The following is a 10096-nucleotide window of genomic DNA, read 5'->3' as shown; positions in this document are numbered from 1 at the left end:
CTAAAGGCTTTTCTGGGTAGTGGTTAGCAGTTGTTTTCAAAGCAAATGTTAAATCTAAGAAGACATTCCTTTAAAAAAAATCCTGTTCTGGCAGAGGAACTTGATTTGTGTTCTTGTTCAGTGTTCCTTTACTGTTTTTAGTATGGCTGTTGAAATCTATACCTTATATGATCTCATTGTACTGCCTGCATTTCATTAATGAGTGACTCTGTTTAGGGCTTGGGGAGTGAAATATTTTTCATATGACACTACCCAATATGAGTGTAGTGCACCAGCTGCAAAAACCACAGACCATCTGATTTCGCGGCTTTTGAGGGTGTGAAAAGTTCAATTGCTTATACTAGGGCTTATATCTGTACATTATACCATATGGAAACGGAACTACTGTAGACTTGGAAGAAAAAAGAGAAAACCAAGTTCTTTAGCCATGGTTCAAATGAAGATGAAAAATACGTATCTTGCAATGTGTATGAATTCATGTTACTATAGGCATTAAAATATTTTTGAAAGAATATGATAATGTATATTACAAATTTTGCCACATAATACTATTTTTAAAGAAAGATGGCAAATGTGGAAATTGTAAAATAAGTTTGTTTAATCACCAATTGTTTGGTGATTAAAGCTTAATGTGCTCCTCAAAGTAGGGACTTCGTAACTGCTTCATCAAGATAACGCATTATTGATACTTAAAGACATTAACCTTTCTGTACTGAGGTTCCCTCTCTCCTTTCCTTGTCTAGAAAGAGAGAAAGCAGTCCTTTAGAGTTTGGGTGGGTACTATCCAGGTTATCCAGAATGCAAGCTATAAGTATTTTAAGAAATTGTACTTCAGTCGTAACTTGGGAAGTTTTAAAGTAGTTTTGAATTTACTAAGTCAAAACATGAACAATCATACTACTTGTCACTGTTCTGTGGTTCCTCCTTCTGTAGAATCAAAGTATAGGCAACTATCTGTGGAGTAGTATGTCAGACACATTTGCAAATAGTTTAAGGTTGCTCTTTTAAATGACCGAGTACAGGAAATCAAAAGAAATTGAAAGGTTTTTACAGGTCTTAAATTCTATGATCAGTTTTCTATGTGTTCTTTAATACAGTGAGGTTTATCATCAGTAGAATGGGTTGCAAAGTTAAATCCTTTTCTTTTGCATAAAGCCATATCAGGAATAAACACCAATATTCTGGTTAGGAATTGATCAGCTGGTAGTCACTATATTGCTGTTTCATGTTACGTATGAGGTTAGCACAGTAGTTAACGGTTTCAGATTACTCTGAGGAGTGTGTGTGTTTTCTGCAATAGGTATGCCTGAGATTTCAGAAGGGGTAAATCTAAGAAGCATCTGTGTGTTTCTAATGAAAAAGCACCAATCTTTGCTCATAAGAACATCAGCAAGATTTTATTCACAATGTATCAGCAATTTTGAGAACAATTTTGAACGGTGCTCAGAAAGCAATAGAGAAGCAAACAGTAAAAACTGTAACCTGGCGATGACGAACACACACCCCTCCCCAACTTCTGCTGTTTGGTCATTCAGTCAGGGAACTCAGTAAATTTCATGATTTATATCCTGAATCAGAAGTTCCAAATAGCAAAAATAATAGTAACCAGCACATGATCAAGTCCTAATCCGAATTTTGTTTGAACAGATAGATAGTTCCAAATGATGAAAAGTTTTGTAAAATGTCATTCTTTTCCGTGAAGAAAGCATAAAGAGAAAGTAACACTAAATTTGTTGTACGCTTCGTTCACTGTGACTCATCCTTCCAGTGCTATATATAGGTTCTGCCATCACTGGGAAAGTGCTTTTTGTTGACAATAAGCCTCAACAACAGGTTTCTCTGAACCAGTGTTGAATACCGCTTAACTGCTAGCGATGGAGCAGCTATTCAGACTGTGGTTATGAAAACCATGACTGAGAACTGATTCCACTCATAATGAGGATCATATGTAAGAGTAAGTATATGAGTATTGTAGCAATACGTATTGCCAACAGAGAAAGAAAGAAAACAGAAAAGAAAGCTTTTAGCTCTTGTGGTATCAGTTAAAAAATTTTGCGATAGCTTCATGAAATCACAAGTTGGCCACCTCAAATTTTGATATTTGGCTTTTATGTATTAGGAGGGCTTTAAAAATATATAGTCTTTGTTCTTTTTGTCTGCTTTTGGGGCTTTGAACCCTTTAGGTTTTAGGCTTTAAAACTTCTCATTTGTACCCATGAGAACTGCAAATTTATATTTTTTTTAAAAAAGGGAATTTTTGTAAGATTTCTGGATTCCAATGGTTGAAGCTTTAAGGAAAACACCAAACGTTGCGAGATTTCAAATAAAGCCCTAAGTATCATATCCAAAGTTATGATACGAAAAGTAAAATCAGTTTATATACATCAGTGGGTGAAATGGTCTTGCTGTTGAAATTGATTGCAGTCTTTTGCCACTGAGTTCACCGAAGCCTGAGTTTTATTCTTTTCTTAATCCTTTTATGGTCATATCCAGAGGTAGTCTGCTTGTCCCATGTCCCTGAATCTGCACCTCTTAATGGGAATGTTTTCTTCATTTGATCAGTGGTGAGTCAGTTTAGGGGAGAGAGAGGCTGGGCTATCAAACTTATCCTCAAAGAGGCTGAATAGTTGTTATAAAATTAAAATTATTCTTCCTTTTCGTATGTTGAAGGAGGTTGAAATTCATTGATCAGGACTCAAAGGCATCAACGTTTGTGAGATATAAAAGGCTAAAACTAGTTACTTAAACCTATACTACTACTCCAATGTAATTTTTACCCCATATTGGATCTCTACGGAGTTAAAAAACGTTCTGAAATGTTGATCTATTGTGTGCTGAGAGAATTGATAAAATACAGAATTTTGAATTTATCTAGCCTTTAGCAGTAACATAGAAAACTAAAATGTTCAAATAAATACTTTTGTAAAAGGGATATAACAGTTTATGCAGAAGTTTTGAAGTAATATAGGTAATTAATTTTTAAGTTTTCCATATCATCATTTTCATTAAAACTTGAATAATTGGATTATGAATATTTTTTGGTTTTGCCTTTTTAAAAAATAACATTCTTATGTACTACACTTATATTTTGTCGATGCTAAATGATAGAAAAATAAGTATGCAAAAAACTTTTGGACATTTGAAAAAAAATCATTATAGGAATTTCCTTTCTGTTTTTTTTTGAAGCATGAAGAACATAATAATTTTAGAACTTCCTAGACTTCTTTTAAAATCAAAAGCAATTCTTTTTAGCTTTGGTTAAAAAATTAACCCTTTCATTAAAAACAGTTAAACATGTCTTTCATTTTCTTGGTTAGAAAAAGATAGGAAGTAAAAATAAGGCAGCTAGGAACCTTGTTTGCAATATTAAGATTAACCATAAATAACATTTACAATAAAATAGAGTAGGTAATGCTAATTCAATTCCCAAATTCTGGGTTCTGTTTCTGAATGATTAGATGATAGTATTATGAGTCCACAAATAAATGTCAGCAATTTGGTTGCACTTTATTATCCACTTTTCTAAATTAAAAACATATAAATTGAAATAGCAGATTCACTAAGTTCAAGTTAGTATTTCATAGGTGCAAATCAGACTTAAAATGTACTTGTTGAATTCATTGCTTTCCCTCAAATAACTCATTTTATGACATTAATATCACATTAACTTCTAGAAAATCTTATTTTTATGAGGCATTCACACATCTTTTCCCCATATGTGCCACTAATCCGGCATCACCTTAGTATAAGTTGTTTTGTTCTGTGATCAGATGCACATTACTTTTATTATGCATCCCAACTTCATTCTAGGAGAAAAAAAAAAGTATAACATGTCAATATCATTGCCTGCCTTCTTAATTTTTTTATTTACAATATCAATTTTGTTATAATTTTAGATAATTTTGTAACTATTGTTTTAGTTTTAGTTTGTATGAGCAGTGCACTTGTGAGGCACATCTCCCAGCCACCCCAGGCTACTGAGCCTGGGTTTACATTGGAGAGCTGTCTTAGCTTGTGTAGATTGGATGCCGTTAGATAAAAGTAAACCAAAAGATGCTCTCCAAGTCCATATCAAGTGGACTCCATCATCTAGAGACTATTCAAGACATTGGACCAGCCTGAAGTGAAATCCCCCAAGGCATATATAAAGTGGATGATGAACCTGCTGTATGGGTCATATTGGTCTGCTCTTGTTGCTTTTCCTACTTGTTAACATGGACATAATTTATGCAGATCTCAGTGACTGCTTGAGACATTTTTGTCATGAAGTGGAGACTTTCCTCTGGTATATTCATGCAATAACAGAAACTTCTTTTTTAGCCAAAATAATACATTTATTGTAAGTTTCCCTGTTTTTAAACCTCTTTGTTAAGGTTATAAAATAATGCTCAAAAATGTTGGAATGTAGTTACTGCAGACCTAATTTAGCCGTTTTGTGTGTACAAGCTGTGATTCAGTCACATTATATATAGTTCTGCAGGGCTCCATCCTTCGTTCAGTTCTCACAATGTTTAGTTACCACTTAATAAGAAGCTACCCAGTATTTTAGTTCAGTATCAGAAATATTTGACAGTTTCCCTTGTTTATGACACATCATTCAAGTTGTTCTGATGAGCTTTTCTACATTGCTGTTCACTGTAGTTTGTGAATGCTTTCCAAACATTTCCAGAATAATTTTCACAATCATTTGAGGAATGCATTGGTATTATTTGTGTTCTCTGACAGGGGCATCTGTGATCTAATTCTTTTGGAGCATGTAGTGTCACAAAAACTTTGTTTGTCCAGAACACCACTTTCATTGACATCCTGTCATGTCAAGCACATCAGACTGATGATTAGACCCCTCAGAAAGGGAAGCATACATTTATGTCAGCCTGAGGGGGGGAAAAAAAAAAGTTTAACACTTGTTTAGTATCACACAAAAACTCGGTGATAAAGGTGGAGTTACTTCAGTACTCCAGAATGCCACTAAACCAACTTCAGTATGTGAACTTCTCTGTAGGAGTGAGTGTTGCTCAGGGTCAAAGCCGAGACCCATCCCTCCCAGTGGTCTATCGCTAACAATGGCCAACAGCATATGGTAGGGTAAAGAAAATGAGCACATTAAACCGGCAGAATATTTTCAAAACTCAAGGACTTCCTGAGCCAGAGGAGATGCTTGATTTCAATTTATATTGATGATTTTTCCCCCATAATTTTATCCTAGTTTGACCTCTAGCATCCACAGCATCTTACATCAAGGAATTACATGACTGAATCTATGCTTTGTAAAGAACCACCTGCTTTAATGTGTTTTGAACGCAACATCAGCATCATTTGATACCATCTTATATTCATATGGAAAGAGACAGTAGGCATCTTTTCCTTGTGACAGTTTTATTTACTTCTTTTGTATGTTCTCTTAATCATCTCTTCCCCAGACTAAATGGGTAGTAGTGAAATTAGTCAAAGCTATTGCATTTGATAGTACTTCCTAGCCTTTTTACACACATTTTTGAGTTTTACCCTATCTTTGGAATTGGGGCAGAGAGGATCTGCACACAGATACTAGAGGCAGGTGCTTTGTATCTGATGTATTAATGATTTATGTTCTTTTTTTTCTCTTCCCTAACATTTGATCATACTGGATTTGCTTTTTTGATCACAGTTTAACATGTTGGATTTGTTCAACTCTCATTTATAAGACTTGATTCGGTGGTGGCCATTGGTCATCTATGTCTGTCATCATGTACATAAAGTTGGGATAGCTTTTTTCATCAACATATCCCCTTATGTTTATCTATGTTGAATATTGTTCACTATTGTTGTCCAGTTACTCAGTCTTATTACTGACTGTAATTACATGTCTGTAATTACTGACACTTGGCCCTATCTTAAATTCATAAATAACTTAATACAACTTAATTTTTCTTATTTTAACTTTTCTTATTTTCCTTTTTTTACACAGTTATTTATCTTCTCTTTTATTCTTTGGAAGACCAACTTCTTTGTGCCTTGGTAAAGGTTGCTGTTTGATGCTGTTTGAAAGTATCATTCAGATCAATGACAACACTGATGAGTCAACCGGCATTTAATTTAGGCTGAGCTGGGATGCTCTGTTGCCAGCCCTAATTTGAGTTGAATAGATTCTCCTTTGACTGTAACTGGTGCTTCCAGGTCTATTTACCCCTCTTGAATAAGGGTAGTTCCATGCAGATAGCTAAATTTAGATGTCTTTGTTTTGAACTATCTTACACTTCATTTATTATCTAGCAACTGTGATGTGGTGCAGTATTCTTAATTAAGATAAAAGACTCCAAAATGCTCAGATGAGTTGCATGAAAAAAAATATTTTCACATTTGTGTGTATTTTCCTTTTAGAAGAGCTAACATGCCTGATAGTATGGTGTTATGTGAACTTGATACATACATTTATATAAAATGATGCTTGGAGACATACAGCTTTTTGTTTTTTAAATGGATTTGGAGGCTACTTCCCACAAAATTCTTAGCAGTCACAGATGAACTAAAATTTTATAACGTTCCGGTTGAATCGAAATCAGTTATTTTGCTGACAGAATTAAAATAAATACTGAGTTTGGACTCAATTAGAAATGTTTTCCTGGAACCTCAAACGCCTAATTTGTTTTCTTTCAAAATCCTGAAAAAGATAAATTAATTGGTACACCTCATATTTAGGGGTGAACAGGAATTAACTGACTTAACTGAGATACACAGATAATTTTAACAGACTTTTGTCTGTCTAGGAATTACATCTTTTTGCCAACATCTTTTTGCCAAATAGCATGACTGAATATCAGACCTCCTTCTGGTTCTTCTTGAAGCATTAATTAGCTTTTGAACTTTGCTAAGTTCATACATAGCTATTTTGATTTATCTTTTCTTTCTAGACAGATAAGGATAGGAAAAATGCTACTTTATTTACCTGTTAAACTTTAACATACAAAGGACAGTAAAAGAAATGAGCAAAGAGTGCATTTAAAAAATAATTAAATAACAAAAGTGTCATGAAGAGTAAGACACTAGGTCAACTAACATCCAAATGTATTGCAGAAGGAGGGCAATTTGTCAGAAACGGCTATCAGAAACTGACTTTACGGAACCTGAGATGGGATTCATCTCACCTAACTTCACATGCTCATAGTGTAGATATCCGGACCTGAGAACATCATCTAGACACTCATTATAGTCAGTGGAAAGAAATAGGTATTTATAAAGAAGGACTTATCTTGGCCTGAGACAGATGTCTAAACTGGTTTTGGTGACTCAGGATATAAAAGAGTTTGTAGCTCTTTGAGCTAGACTATGACATGGCTGCCTACATTATGTCTGGAATGATAGCTGTCACTGCCTAAAGCACAGAGAACATAATTACTTTGTTTTAAGGAGGTTTTTTTTATTAATCACTTTTTGTCTTGTAACTCTCATAAACATATATGGTATTTTGTTTGTATATTCTGGTTTGATTCAGAAATTTGCTTAACTTGTTGCATAGTTAATCTGCACAAGACATTATGCTTGCATCATTGCTTTAGAATGAACATATAGATATGAATGAACATCAAATAATTCAGCTTTAGATCTTCATTTGTGTGTTAGAGCTTTGTTTCATGTCCAATTAAAAATCAAAATTGAAAAATGTACATAGATTCGTAGTGGCATATAGGTGGGGTATATTAATTGAGCTAATTTGTGTCTGAAATACTAGGTTAATCGTATTTGTTATGCTTGTAATGCTTGTAAATCAGAAAATAATTGCTTAATTGTACATTACATATTGATTAAAGCTCACGTGTGATTTCAAAGGATGACTATATTTAGGTTTGCATGGTATATGCTTCTACTGAGAAAATGTTCATTTCTTCTAGACTTTGGGATGAGTGTTTCCAACAGATGTTTACGTCACGCTGACTTAGAACTTTAATGAGTGATTTTTATTTGCAAATGCATTACATAATCTTCCACTCAGATGTTTTCACAAGTTATTTACAAAATAAGAACAAACGGTACTTTTTAATCCCAGTGTGTGAATTAAAAAAAAATACGAGCCTTTATGAATATCTACTTTTTAGAATGAGCTAGAAACTACAAAAATCATAGCTCTGAAACAAATGTTCTGCTTACAAGGAGACTAGCAGGAAATTCTATATTGCTACTCTTTTTTTTTAAAGGAAATTTGAAATCACTATTAAATGTGTATTCCTTTTTCAGTGTTACGCTGGTGGAATATGTTGAAAATAGGTTTGTCTTTTAAAGTGTACATTGATCTTAAACAATGCCAAAATACATACCCAAAATGTCTGAATGTTGTTGTATTCTTTTTGCATTATGGTTAAAGAAAATACAAAATTTTTAACAAATTTTATCTCTTCACAGAAGTCTAATTTTATACTGATTAGTAATTTCATCCTGCCTCAAGAACAGAAAAAAAGAAAAAAAAATAAGCTTGTTCATGGAAATTTTTTACTTAACAGCAAAGAATGTAATAATATCAATGTTATTGCCAAATAATAGAAGTGCAACAATCAGTCCATAAAATGTATCATCTACAAAAAGTAAATTCTGAGCCAAATTCAGTCTACTAATTTAGGAATGACATCTCTGATGGTACGTGGTTTCTGATAATTAATATCATGCTAAGAGAGAGTGATAGTATTTTTCTTAGATGATCAATTAGGAATTCTGTTGATTTAATACTGTGGTGTTCATAATTAATAATTTATGTAATGATACAAGACTAACCAGGGAACTTAATCAGGGAAAATCCATAACAATATTGTCCAAATCAGAATATGTCAGTAGTAGATACCGAATGGAGTCGTTCGGATTGTGTTGTTCAGGGAGTGTGAAAGAATACATGTGTTGTAATTATGCTGGAATAAGTAGGCTGTTGGGAGCACAAGATCATGGAAGACATTGCTTGAGAGCAACCAGTAAAATAACAAACACACACTAAAATATAGTTTATTCTTTTTGTCTTACAATTAAAGGAAGATCTTGTTGAAGTCATTGCTTATAGCTGGCTTAAGATAACTCTTAACTTTGTGCCTGTGTTTTAGCCACTCTTAAGATTTTGTCTTCCAGTTTCAGAAACATTTGCAGTTACATTTTCAGTTTTATCATCACAATGTGATGCAACTTCTGGTAGGACCAGTATGACAGATAGGAGATCAGTGACAAACGGAAATGTGAACTTCTCCTTAATGGAGTGGTAAAGCTCAAAGTTGGTAATCTTTGTGTATAATCTCTGGGAGTTTATTGACATGTTAGCAAACTAGAATTCTGAGTCACTTCTTTAAAAATGTATATATTTTTATAGAATATAAAACATTCTATATATTTATATATAGAATATATTATGTATATATTCTCTCTGTCGATATATATATTTACAAGTGTTATATTTTTGTTAAAAGTAAATAACAACAAATGCTTTTTCTTTGATAAATGGTGATCCAGTTCAGTTTAACTGTTATTTTTAACTATGCTAGTATATCTACTTCAGCTGTTTCCCTAAAAGTGATGCCGCTTTTTTTAATCAACCTTTACCACAGTACTTAGAAGTCATCCCTTTATTTTGATTCTCAGGTATCCTTTTCTAATATTAAATTCTTTAAAATGAAACATTTTGTATTTATTTTGTATCATTTCATTCCAGAGAAGATTGGGAAAGGATTAGAAATGCACAGAAAGAAAATTACTTTAAGTAAAAAACCCCTCATCTTTATTAGATATGTAAGAAAAATCTATTAGAAATCTGTCACAAAAATTATTTGCTTTTAAAACTGGTATTTAAGAAACAATGTTATAACTAACTGATTAGTCTAAACTGATTCTGATATACTTGGAATATTTTGGAAAAGAAGTAGAGCTTCTCCAGTCTCACCATTCTCAGCCTTTTTGTTTAGCTGTTCATATGAACCAATTGAATGAGTAAGGATCTGAACTGGAATGAAATGGAAAGGGGAAAGTATTTTGCGCTTCCTGAAAGGCTCCTGGTTTGAAAACCTGATTAGCACTTAGTGAAGTCTGGTTCTAATTTTATATTTTGTGGTTTCCAGTGGATTGCTGATTTGATTTTTTTTCTTTAAAACTT

This window comes from Phaethon aethereus, assembly GCF_964289735.1.
Source record: "Phaethon aethereus genome assembly, chromosome: 1".
Taxonomy (NCBI): domain Eukaryota; kingdom Metazoa; phylum Chordata; class Aves; order Phaethontiformes; family Phaethontidae; genus Phaethon; species Phaethon aethereus.
Note: the sequence above shows the minus strand (reverse complement) of the source record.